The 13,375-nt window shown below is 38.0% G+C and overlaps 1 protein-coding gene across 8 annotated transcripts in view; it reads right to left on the bottom strand.

Annotated features, from left to right (window-relative positions):
- Window positions 1-13,375, bottom strand: part of FAM172A (family with sequence similarity 172 member A) — a 379,631-nt gene that overhangs the window by 62,098 nt on the left and 304,158 nt on the right. The window lies entirely within an intron of this gene.

Below are 13,375 nucleotides of genomic sequence, written 5' to 3'. Positions count from 1 at the left end.
AATATTAATGTCTATTTACTTTAGAGACAAGTATTATAGAAAATTCAGAATGATTTAATTCATATTAAATATGCAACAAATATTTGAATGATGTTTTTTCCTCCAGCACACAGCAAATAAAGGTTATAGTGGAGTTGTAGAATTACAGCAGTGTGAAACTTGCAAAACCAAAACAAATGCCATGTGAAACCTCTGGAACCATAATTTGAGGTAAATAAACAAGGTTACACCAGTACCACTAGTATTCCCTTGAACTTACTTACTACAAGAAATACATGGACTACTGTAAGTACAGAAGTAATTAAACTACAAAACTTAGTTATTTAAGAAAACTGACATTTTAAGAGGCACCAGTATAGTTGATTTCACATTCCGTTTGGTTCTAGTGATTCTAGGGTGGCTGGATGGCCTGTTCATTCCCATCTTGAGCTTTCAAGGAGCCAGAAAAGTAAACTTATATTAATTCCCAGTTGCTTTAGGGGAGGGAGCTGCCTGCCCAATTCTTTCACATCAAAAGTTTAGCAGCAGCAGAACTGTAGATTCTATTTCTGTTCCTGTTGCTGACTATCTTTACTTCATTCTATAGTCTGATGCTTCTCTGAATACATTACAGAAATAGGGAATACTGTCCACAACAAGGTAAGAGCAGTCAGTTGTGGAAGCAGGATGAGCGGAAGTATTTAAATTCCTTCTGCTTGCCTCAAGGTACTGGGATTAAGAAGTAGCAGGCCCAATTTACCTTCCACAAAGACAAAAGTTAGCCAATCCCAGAAGATCCATGCACGTAGCAGACTGCTACCCCGAATACATCAAAAGAGGGAGATTGGCGGTTTCAGGCTTCTCAGAGAGGTCTTGGGCTGACTGCAATAGTTAATGCCATGGACTTTGAGGTTTGTTACAAGTTTTCAAGTTCATGCTAATCCAAAACTGCAAGAGTTCTTTGGGGAATGTATAACCCAAACTAGTGTGTTTTGCACAGGTCTAGCTTTGACATAAGTCTTTCATCTCAACTTTGTGATTCTCACACATATCACATGGGAGAGGACCATTTACACCCAAAAGTTACCCCAGGACACATCCATTTACATCCATGTACAGACATGGGTGCTTCTCTTCTAATTAGAGCATTATATGCTATTCTTTTGCCCAAACAGCTCACAAAACATTCTGACAGGAGCTAATAATGGCATGACTATATGTATATAATTTATCATATATAAACATTTATAATGCAATTGAAATAATTTCAGATTAAAAGTGGCAAATCCAAGATCACATCTGCATGACCATTACTTAATCCCTTTCTGCATTTGTAAGTGGAATCCAAGATCAGCCAGGATTATAACAGGAAAACTATGCTTAAAATTAAACCTTCGCCCTTATAACCCATCTTTAATTATTATTATTTTTTTGGAAAAAATTCAATAAGCACAGATATAAAGTAAAATGCTGTAATCCCTTTAAATAATCTTGTTACATTTTGTCACAACATGTGTTACTGTACTTGTACACTTTTACCTTTGCACATTGTTGTATGTAACTCAGCAACATAATTAACCACTGATAGGTAGTGTTTACGTTAGTTCTCAAAAGGTTAAGAAGCTGATTATAGCTAAAATCAGCTTTGCCTGGGGCTTCAGTGGCTTTGTGTAATCAAATTAGACAACCAGGGCACAATGTCACCTAACACACCAGTGGCACTTTCTTCTCTGTTTTGACCTTTTTCATGAGATGAGCAAGTCAGGTTTTAGCTTATTCCAAATATTTTGAAAAGATTAGTTTCCGATAAACTCTGAACAATAAGGCCAGCATTAGTCAAGATGATTTTCAGTCAGAAGGCACACAGAGATCCCTTAAAAATCATAGCAACTTTGTTTTCCCCACTTAGTAACCTTTTACATTAATATTTTTTAGAGATTTATTTTAAAGAAACAATTTCAAAGGACAGATGACAATGATGCCAAACTCTAATATGTCCTTAATCATTTTCTTTGCCTTGGACATTTGATCAGTTTGATTCTAAAATTTCAGAATGGTTTCTCAACATCCAATAGCAAACAGAGCACTTTATAAACACGATAGATAATACATTAACATTTCTAAGAAATCGCAGGTTTACAGTTCATTCTCTATACACAGTTGCTGTGTTCTTTGAAGTCAAGGAAAGTGAATGGTATAATGGATGTGTTTAAGGAGGTCTAATAATGTAGAGAGAAGAGCAAACCAGCCTCACATCAGAGGAGCTCTTTCCACAAGGCTATACCGTAACTAAATTTAAATACACTCTGCAGCATCAGTAGCTTCCATAATCTTACTACCTTTGAACATAAAGGGAACAAAAGATTAAACAGGAAAGGAATACACAGAGAAAAGTAGTGACAAACTTAAATTGAAACCTGAAGGTTGTTTAAGAAACATATCTCATCTTTATAAATTTCATGGGCAAATCTAAAAGAACACTAGCAAACATCTGTCAAATCTTCATTTCTACATACTTTCTCCTCAACTTCAGTTCAAGTTTTGCATGTTTAGCACTGCAGTTGAGTTACTGAGAGAGTGCTAACTTCATGGGAATTAGTGAGTGTGAGGAAAAATGACTTCTGTAGATGATTTGTGACTATTCATTTATTTATGATTAAGAAAATAAAAACTTATTATTTTAATTGATTAAGTCATAAATAAAGAGTTACAGAGGAAATCAAGTCGCTGTGTTTGCACAGTCTGACGATTCCTGCTAATCCAGCAGTACTTAACAAATTCACATGTGGTTAGCTTGCCTTGCCATAGCTGTAGATCACATTTCTGTGCTGCAAGCTGTGCAAAAAATCAATATGCCAAGTTTAACAAAAGGACAGGAAACATGATGTCCTCCTATATTTTCAATGAACCTCAAATGACTCTGCTGCTCATTCTCTGAACAATTTATTGCAGAGAAATGTATTCGTTAAGAAAAAAAATCTACAAGGGAATGAAATATATAAATTCAGAGATGAAGTCTTACCTGACTCTATAATAACAATTTATTTCAAATACTCTGACATTTTGATTGCATAATCAGCCAAGCCAGGAAGCTTCCCCCTTCCCCATCTCTAAAGCAAAGACATGTTCTTTAGACAGAACATACAATTGCCATACATATTTCAAATTTAACAGTAAATTCCTGTTTTCTCTTTTCATATGTCAACTCTTTAAAGACAATATCTTTTCCAACTGACTCTGTTACATTATAATTCATGTATTTACATCTACTAGAAAACATCATCCTTCTGCAGCAATATGTGAACTGCCTTTATATTTTAAATCTTCATTTATTGCTGCAGAACTACATTATTTGTGCAAATAGATTAGGATGAAAATGCTCAGAATGAGGCAGGAGTGGTCATGACCAATAGGTCAGTACAGAGCTGTGCCACTTCTGCCTTCTAAATTCAGTGATGTGGAACTAAGTGTGGCAAAACAACCAGGTAGTTGGACACAAGCCAAAAGATTCAGAACTGCTGATTGTTGCCAGACTCTCTCTTTTTAAGTAAAAAGAGTCACTTTAAACATTTGCAAAGGCACCAAACATACATTCAAAATATAAAAGCAGAACAATACATGGAAGCAGAGAAATTCTCCTTAATATATGATCAGTTCTTTCACTGGTAATTTCTCTTCATTGCAATGAGCAGCTGTAAATGGATTAATGGCACTTAGCGCTAGAGAGCATGTCACTGATCTGTACTGAACATATAAACTGTTATATAAAGCACACTCAAAGAATCACACTTGTTCCTAACTTTCTATTAATATGTCATTTACAAGACAAATTTTATTCAGAAATTAATGTACCATTTAAAAAACCCTAGGCATAAAACTCCCAATCAGAAAATAACAATGTAACAATTTTAAGTGTTGAATAGTATTAATGCTGCAATAAATTACATTTTCAGTACATTGTAACCTTCTTATTTCAGTACAGAGAATGTAATATAGACCTACTATTGCAGATGAGTTGATGCAGGGATTTCAAAAATATCAAATATTCAAACTTCTCTTCTTCAATTTCTCCAGTTTATAAAGAAGAAAAATCTACAGCAATAAATGGTGATTAATACCCAACAGCACCACACTGCTCTTGTATATAGTACATGAATGTACAATATGGCATATCTCAAAAAATCAGCTAGTGTAGTTAATCACTACAGAATATGGCCTGAGACTGATATTGTAAGATATCTGGTGTTTAAGCTGCATGTATCATTGAGCTCAAGGAGCACTTTACTTGTGCCAAGTTACCACAGTATTAATTCTGTCCATTAGCCAAGAGCTGCTTTACAGGATTTTGTGCTGGATAGGTAACCTCTGGCTCTGTTGTCTAAATAACTGTCTAAATAGCTTGCTCATTTTTATTTGTGGATTTGTGAATTGAGCTAGAATGCTGTGGCAAAATTTACTTAACACATGCTGCTTATTTAGAGTTTGACCCTAAATCTTTAGTGTCTTAATACCTCTGCTTAATACTTTTGTTTCTTACTCTGACATTAGTTCAGTGTGAAGAGTTATAGCTAATTTACAAAGTTTTTTTCCTCCATACAAAACAGAAGCCAGGAGCTAAGATGAGTACTCAGCTAAGATGAGTTGCTGGCAGAGTGAAGTGGTATGTTTTAGTAATAGCTGCAAACTGTAAGTGGTTCTAAGCTTTGAAGTCAGTGCAGCTTTGATGTAGTACTCCCATAGTTAATCGCAAGATAGTCTTGAAAGAAAAAGATTTTCCAAATACTATCCTTAGTGTCCTTGCTTGTGAAATCCTTGCAAGATGTTTTTTTCTGGTCAACTTCAAATCTGACATCAGCCTGTTCCGTCTCTTCCTCTCACTCAGTCTCACTGTCCTTTAAGTTGCCCTAATCAGTTTAAAAGGTAATTAAAACTAAGCTTAGTTTTGGGCCAGTCAAGTACCTTGCTGTGCACCACTTTGCCTAAGTGGCCTCAGATATCTTGGTCCTCAGGCCTGTGCTCAGGCTCATCATGAAAGTGTGGTGTTGGGATCTGGAGAGGGAAAAGGTGGAAGGTGAAAGCCATGGGAACCCTCTATCTGTGGCCCTAGAGGGGTTCTCTAGAACTTTCCATCTGGAGGAACAGCACCACAATTGCTTAGAAGGCAAAATGATAATGAGCAAAACAAGAAAGGATGGGGTACTTAGCCTCCCATCTGGACTAGCTTTCAGTTAGGGCCAGGTGTAATCAAGGAGAACCCACTGTCAGAGTCTTAAGAGAGAGAGGTTAAGAACCACACATGAAAACATGATAAGATTATTCTTACGTTATGTGTTTATCCTCAAAGAACATTAGTGTTCAATGAAATCACAAACAAAATTATCCTTGGGCAATTAGGTTTAGGGAAGCATCTCGTATAATTCATAATATTCAGTATCTGTTAGAATCAATTACACAATCACTGATTTATTTTAATAGTTACATTTTAAAACTACTCCTACGTTACACATTAAATGTCATCTACAAATTATATTTCACAGCATAGCAAAATGACTGTTTCATTGTAGTCCAAAGCTGGCAGGACAAGAACATTAAAGCGGTTTAAACCATAATCTTTTATCTGCATGAAAAAGCTGACAATCTGTGCACATTTGTACATGAACTCTAAAATGAAGCTGCCTTTCACCAAGACTCATGCTCATCTAAACAGACGGGAATAAAGAATATGGCATGTGACAGTAAATTATGAGGGAGCAACACCTCCAGGTTAGAGGTCACTGAAGATTTTAACAAATCTCACCAGATATGGCAACAGATTAAGCAGGGGGATAGATTGCCCTTCAACCTTAACCTGTTAAGACCTTTGAAGTCTTATGGCGACCTCTATTCTGCTCTTTCATATTAGTTGTTAGTTACACTAATTACAGCCTAATAGCATGCTGGTGACAGGCACGTCTTCTTAAGCTATCCAAAGAAGGACTATCAGTAAAATGGGACCACGTCAGCCAAATTGTGCTGTGCGCATCACAAGCATCTACCCCCAATTTATAATAGATCTTCTAAACTTTTATAGACAACAAAGATTAAGACATTAATAGCGCTGAGTAATTTTGTGAATTCTGCAAAGCATCTTATTGAGAGAAATCAGAAATTAAAAATAGCCAAATGAATGTGGGTGGGGTCTGAGAATGATGTAAAAATAAATTTAACTCTAATGCCTGTTTTACTCATACTGATGAACATGATTAACAAAATAAGGAGCTCAAGTTCAGCACTATGCAAATAATGCACAGTCAGCATTTGAAATCTAAGAAGAAACTTGCTGCCACTAAATTCGAGAGTAGAAGCACAAAGTTACTTTTAGAGTCTGTTTTCACTGACTTTGTATCAATATCCATGTTTATGCTAGCACAGTAGTGTATCATATGTGGGGACAGGACTCAGTCCACAGACTCTGGTTGAAATACTATCTGTAAAGCTGCAGTAAATCATCCAGTAACATTAAGTTTTAAATTGTGCACTAAATCAGCCCAGGAATATAGAAGAAAGATTTAAAGCAACAGAATCATAGCTGAATTAATAAAATCTATTAGAACAGTCTTTATGAACAGGGAGAACAAACACGCAAAATCAGTTTTCATTTCTGTATTTAGAAGCTGGAAAATTATTTCTAAATAGTTTATAAAATTAACCTTGGTGAAGCTAAACCAGTCCTCCTGTGACTGTTGGGAACTCTTGCTTATTAAAGTAACAACTTGTTAGCTAAAAGCATTAAAAAAAGTTCTGAACAAAATGTAGTTCTAATAAGTAAAGAGTGGGGGATGAATGGAGACAATTACCCTCCCTTGCACCAATTAGTAATCAGAGCATTCAGAAAGCAAAAAATAGAAAGCTGACATAAACCTTGTGATCTAAACTCTCATTTTGTTCATTTAACAATGTTTAGGATGGATGAACAAGCAAGAATATAAAAGATTTCACCCCTTCACAGAGCTTGTAATTCCTTTGGAGTTAAGATAAACAGATATGAGGAATCTTGGATCTGCTATGGCAAGATGTTGTATGTGTGCAACTGCCACTGAAGTCATGAGCAGGAAAAAAACATCCATCTGGAGATGGCCCAGCAGACAGTCCATAACAAGTTAGATTTCCTGCCTCCCCTTCTTGCCTAGTAAAATGCCTCAACAGGTTAGGCATCCTAGTACTAACATAGATTTTGCACCTAATCTCGTTTAAAAAATTGATTTTGGTGGCTTCTTTCCAACAGTGTAGACTGTGGGGTATTTCTCGGAGTTCAGCTAGTCATGTGGTAGCAAATTCCATCTATGATTTGTCATGATCGCCTCAGAGCCCTCATCTTCTGGATCTTGTTTGTTCTTCTTCACTTCAGTCCTCACATAGATGAAAAAACAAATAAGGCAACTCCGTGATGCCACTTCTGCCACTTGACAATATGCCTCCTGGGTGAGCATCTGAACTGGTCAGAAACTAAGTCATGGAAAACAGCTCAACAGGTAAAGCTGAGCAAAATATTTGCAATTAAATTATTTTTCACCACGTATTCCTTGGTTCTGAGTTTGTTAGATTGTCATGAAATAATTCGTCTTCTTCTTCTCCTTCTCTTGTTTGCATTGCTTGCCAAGGCATCCAACAGCAGCTTCATCAGCAGAATGAAGGGCCCTAAGGCCACCATGAAATCTGGTTTGTTGACAGTATTCAACAACATGCACCACTGACTGACGGAGATCACAGTGACAAAGCGAGTCATTGCACAGACCCTATGCGTAGCGGTTGGCTGCGCCTATTCCTTGGCTAGTTCAGAACGTTTTTAGCCAAGTCTAAAGATGACATAGCAGGTGAAATCCTAGTGGTCAAACAGTTGTATCAGTGACAAGGAAACCATTCTAAATGTCTTTAGCTGATCACGCATCACACCATAGGGTCCTGCTGACAGATTCTGATCTGGCGGTTGAGATTACAATGGAAGCTTCAACGTAATTCATACACTGGGGTGACTGAAAATGTTGTGTACAGTGAGAGACCTGGACTGGCACGTAGCTTTTCCACAAGTCTGGCTGTTGACTCTGCGATGAATGTGTGGAGGGGCTATGTTGCTCAGAACCGGTGGCCATGGAATAGGAGTGGGGTGCAGGATGCCTGTGATAATGTGCATGGTCAAGTTCAATTAGACATTGACCAGTTTAGTGTGAGGTGAACGACACCACATAGGGGCACAGTATTCTACTCAAGAATAGCAGAGCACCAGAGCCATGAGACTGGAGCAAGGCTACAAAATTTCAAAAATTTTTAATGAAATTTCATTCCTCTTTTGTTCTTAGTGGTGTTAAGTTGACTTCAGAAAAGCTGTGGAAAATCTATGTTACTCTTCAAATGTCAAGCAGGGTCAATTCGTGATTTTGGTCAGAAAAGCCCTTTTTCATTGGGTCTGGTTCTTTGACTGTTTGAAACTACCACATGTGGTCAAGAAAGTTAGCAGAAGCTAATCTGACATACTTTCTAAGATGACATGGCTGCATTTTGTGTTCTTTTTCTGAGCAAGAGTAGGAGATCACAGGTCTGAAACCTGGGTTCACATGTCCCCAGTAGTCCTCAGACTGTAGCCACCCAAGAAGGTTTCTGGTAGCACCAGGGAGTGTGGGCTAGAGGATCCTACCTCACATTAATACCACCCATGAAGCTTGCAATTGGAAGATAAGTCTGGTCAATCCTATTGGTTCACAGTTGCTATTTAGGCTGGAAAAAGGCACAGGAAGTTTTCTGAGCAATTAGGTTAATTCCTTGTTGGCTGCTACATTTGACCCCATCTTCTTGCATGACTCCTGAGCCTTGCCTTATTCCTGATTCCTGCCTTCTTATCCTGTTCCTGCTCTGCTGCCTTGTTCAGATCCCAGCTTCTACAATCTACTCCGACCAATCAGAAGCCAAAGGGGATAATGGTTCCCACAGACATAACTTGTTTTGCTCAGCAAAGCAAATTAAGATCCAAGTTCTGTCCTCACATGCATTCATAGAGCTTTTGTTGAACTCAAATGAAACCCTGTGTGAGTAACTAATGCCAGAACTTGGCCTTAAGAGTTTTTAGATTACATATTAATGCAAGGGCCTCAGCTAAACAATAAAATAAACATCATTTTCAGACATAGTGTATCATTTGTAGAGAGCTCAAGTTTACAAGCATAAATATTATGTCTCTTCCCCTGAAAAAAAATATTGAACTTTTTATTTTAATCTTTGTTTTAATTAAAATAGCTTGCTCAAAAGTTAAAGACATTTACATCCAAATTACCTATAGAACAGACACTGAACATAATTTAAAACAGTTTATTTTTGGTTAACTGTTGTCTTATGTGGACTATTTTTTTGTTCAAGTGTTGTAGAAGCGTATAAAATAATAATATGCTCATATGAAAATATCCTATTCTATTCATTTGTATTTAAAGTTGGAATACGGCAATAATATATATTTACCTAATACAGTACAGGCATTTGAAATGAAATGTTTATTCAAAACATTGATCTTTTAAAAAAATTAGTTATGAAGAGTATGGTTTTCATGCTGTAAATGTAAGCGTTTAATCTGTGTCTACTTACATTAGCCTTGTTCTTAAAACTATTCATGTAAACAATGAGCATCAGAACATTTGTTATAAGCAGTTGTTTGCTTTTGCTTTTCATAAATACACTACAATCACAACAAATTTAAGGCAAGTCACTTGACTGTCCTTCTGCATTAACATGATGAGATTAGTTGCTGACATTGGTTAGCAGAAAGTGACAAATCTTTTCACTGGGTTCACATATTAGTTTCACTGAAAAAAATTAGGCCTTCTAAATATAAGAATGTTTCTTCACAGGTTAAGGCTTAAAGTGAAATTATGTTCTGAAAAGGATATCTAACAATGGAATAATGGGACTCCATGTTTGTCAGCTGTTGATAACCTCCATCTCAAATTTTCTCGTTTTGCAAGTAAAATACTTTTAGTCCCTATTGCCAATCCTGCAAACTCAACCTGGGATCTGAAATGCAAGCTGTGTTCTCTTAGCTGTGACATCAGTAGTAATAAAGATTTTGCAATTAGAATTTAGGGCTATATCCACCATGGCAATGAGTGCCTCCTGACAGGCACTCAACACCCTCTCTTGTTGCAGGATGTTAGCCCTTAGTAAAAATTACACTCATGTACCAACTCACTCTCCCACAGACGTATTGGTTGGCAGGGTGAACAGGAGTAAAATGTAGCAAATAAGAACACAGGAACGGCCACTCTGGGTCAGACCAATGGTTCATCTAGCCCAGTATCCAGTCTTCCAACAGTGGCCAATGCTGGATGCTTCAGAGGGAATAAACAGAACAGGGTAATTATTGAGTGATCTATCCGCAGTCATCCAGACCCAGCACCTGGCAGTCAGAGGCTTAAGGATACCTGGAGCAACACCACCAGCTCCAAGTGTGGAAGAACTCATAGCCACCGAGGTCAGGATACATAACTTGGAATATAAAAAGAGCCAGACTGTCTTGGGCCTTTATGTTAATTACAGTAGGAAAGATTAGGAGCAAGAACCCTTCCTCTCCTTTCCTGTGCCTGGCTTGTGCAAGGAACAGCTACAGTTCCTGTGCTCTGTGGAGAGTGCAAGGACTATTTGATCCAACTAAGCACTTAAGCGCATTCAAGGTGTATCTTTGTGCTGGGATGGGGCTTCCATACATCCAAATGAAGTGAAAAAGCAGCAGGAGTATGACCCATCCCTCATTCATGGAGTGAGCCAGTTAAGGGGCATGGAGGAGTACGCTGCATCATCCCAAAGGACATTGAAGGATTTACACTCTCCTTTTGCACTGGGGAGTTGGAAAGGAATTATTCCTGGAAATATTGTACCAAACCCTTGTTTAAGGTGAGGTTTTGCTTTAGCTACAGGAAGCAGCATGGGATGCCTCTATTTCTCCTTCAACTAAGACATATCCCTAACATGCCCCAGAGGAATAAAACAATTGGAATCCCACCTTCACTATTCATTGGATGCATTGTATGAGACTGGGGGATAAAGCATAACTGGTTTCAGATGTTCACCTTTAACTGAGAGGAAACAGGTGCTCAGGAAAAGAGGCAAGGGAGGTAGCAACAGGGTTGGTTGTAGCAAGAGTTGATATTACAAGTACTTTTTGGCAATAACTTTATACAGTTAGTTAAAGTCCCAATCTAAACCCTCATTTTCAAAGCTTTGATCCAGTTGTATCTGTGAATTCCAGCAGTGAATTTGGACTACAAATGGGCATGCCTTGAAGAATAGAATGGGTAGAAAGCTACTAGACTTCTCACTCTAAGATCACATAAGTAAGACAGGACTTATCGCACACATGCAGCAGCAGCACCAAAGTTGTTGCTGTTGCAGTCTTTTGCTTCAAATATTCCATTATAATTTCCTATAAAGGAAATTTATTCACACAAAAAAATATGCTCAAGAAATACTGAAAATGCAACATTGGCTGAAAATGGTAGTGGGAGCCAGAATTAAAGGGGTAAGGAAGTAGCTAACTGACAAGTTCGTACAGGAGCATATAGGGCATGCAAGACTTGAGAGAAAACAGTATAAAATAAGGTTAGAGTAGTAGCTTTAAATGTTAGTTTCTTTGCATCATGTTACTAATGTTCCACTACATTTTTTTGTTTGATTATGTAAATAAGCATAGGTGCATGTCTCATTCTGAAAAACTCTTCAAACTTTAATCTTTCCTCCTAAATAAAAAGCTTTCATTGACAGAACTGCATGAACATGAAGCCAGAGAATGAAAAGAGATTTACAGTAAATACTGATTATTGTAATCTTAATCTCCGTGAAAAACTACTGAATGCAAAAATAATGTTTTAGCAAAATGGGCACATCGTCTGATTTAATCTTCCCATATGGTAAAATGAACACAGTTTTAATTACTAAGAATCTTGGATATTTATCACCAGTTATGAACCACTCGTGTAGAAACAAAAGAATTGAGTATAAAAATCTTACTGCCTTCATCAGTGTTAAAACATTTAAAAGTATGAAATCAGAAGCACTGGTAAACTGAACTAAGAGGAACTATGGGGCTAAGTCAGACATCTTAATCAGCTCAAGGCAGTTTGTGGTTTTTGGACCCTTGTGTACTCCGAGCAAGATTTTAAAACTTTTTAAAGCGTCAGTCTAGTCTGCTATAATTAAAACTAAGGGAAAAGCAGACATAAACTTATATCTGTGCTCTGATTACTCTGGCAAGGATGAGGTTGCTGTTTTAAGCCTCAATACTGTAATGAACTCCATGAGTACAAACCCCTGCACTTATGCAGAGCCCCTCTGATGTCTCTGGAAACCTGCACAGACATAGGGACCTGCCCATGTAGTGTTCACTACTGGATTGGGGCCTTATTGTATACATGCAGATTTGTATTTCAATAAAAAATTAGTAATAATCAGCCAGGGGGAGGGAGGAAGGTCAGTGCAAGGCACCACTCGGATCTAATGGGTGAAATCCTAGCTCCAATGGGAGCTTTGCATTGACTTCAATGGGACCAGGGTCTCACAATGATTCTGCATGTGTGCACATGGATCTTAGGTACAGTGCCCGCATGGTGGTCTCTTGTATGCCATGTGCACTGCACAAGGGTTCACTTGCATATGCAGGGGAGGAGACAACCACTGTGAGTGCACTAGGACAGGCCTTTATGCATATATGCAGATCCAGATCTACTCAGATCTCTTGAAGGGGCTACAGTTATTACTCAGCATGGAGTAGCAGCCTCAGACACATTGCAGTGACACATTCTAGTCTTGGTAAGAGGGAGCCATGGCCAGCTGGTATGCACCCATACACCATACAGCCCCTCTCTGAATCAACTACCTTGTTCCCCAGAATCTCAACTTTCATGAAAAATAAAGACTCTCACCATTACGGTTGTGAAGAAATACTGTTCACTTTTCTGAGGTTAACTGGTGCAGAGAGGTCTATGTGAGCCTAAAGAGAGCCCGAAGCAATAGCTCAGAGTGGTATGAACTGCCTCATTCATCAGTGGGGGTCAACTCAGATGCCCATTGATGATGATTCACTATAATCTTTGCTAACTATTTAATTGCCCATGGAAAAAAGACAAGGAGGGTCACAGATCTGTACAATTTACTATAAGTAACATCTCATTTTGGTGCCACTTGTAGGTGGTGTTTGGGAGACACCACTGCTTATTTTTTTCACTCCAACCAAGAAGGGGCCAAATCCATTCTGAAGGACATTCTGAAGCCCTATCAAGGGCAAGTCTGAAGCCTTATCAAGGGCAAGTGTCCATGCTGGTCCAGCAGTCAAGGAGTTAATGAGCCTTTTGCTGGCCAATGCTGTTCGCTAGCCTCCAAGTAG

The sequence above is a fragment of the Gopherus evgoodei genome, chromosome 6 (assembly GCF_007399415.2).
Source record: "Gopherus evgoodei ecotype Sinaloan lineage chromosome 6, rGopEvg1_v1.p, whole genome shotgun sequence".
Classification (NCBI taxonomy): domain Eukaryota; kingdom Metazoa; phylum Chordata; order Testudines; family Testudinidae; genus Gopherus; species Gopherus evgoodei.
The sequence above is the reverse complement of the archived record's forward strand: the minus strand, read 5'-3'. Positions and strand labels throughout refer to the sequence as shown.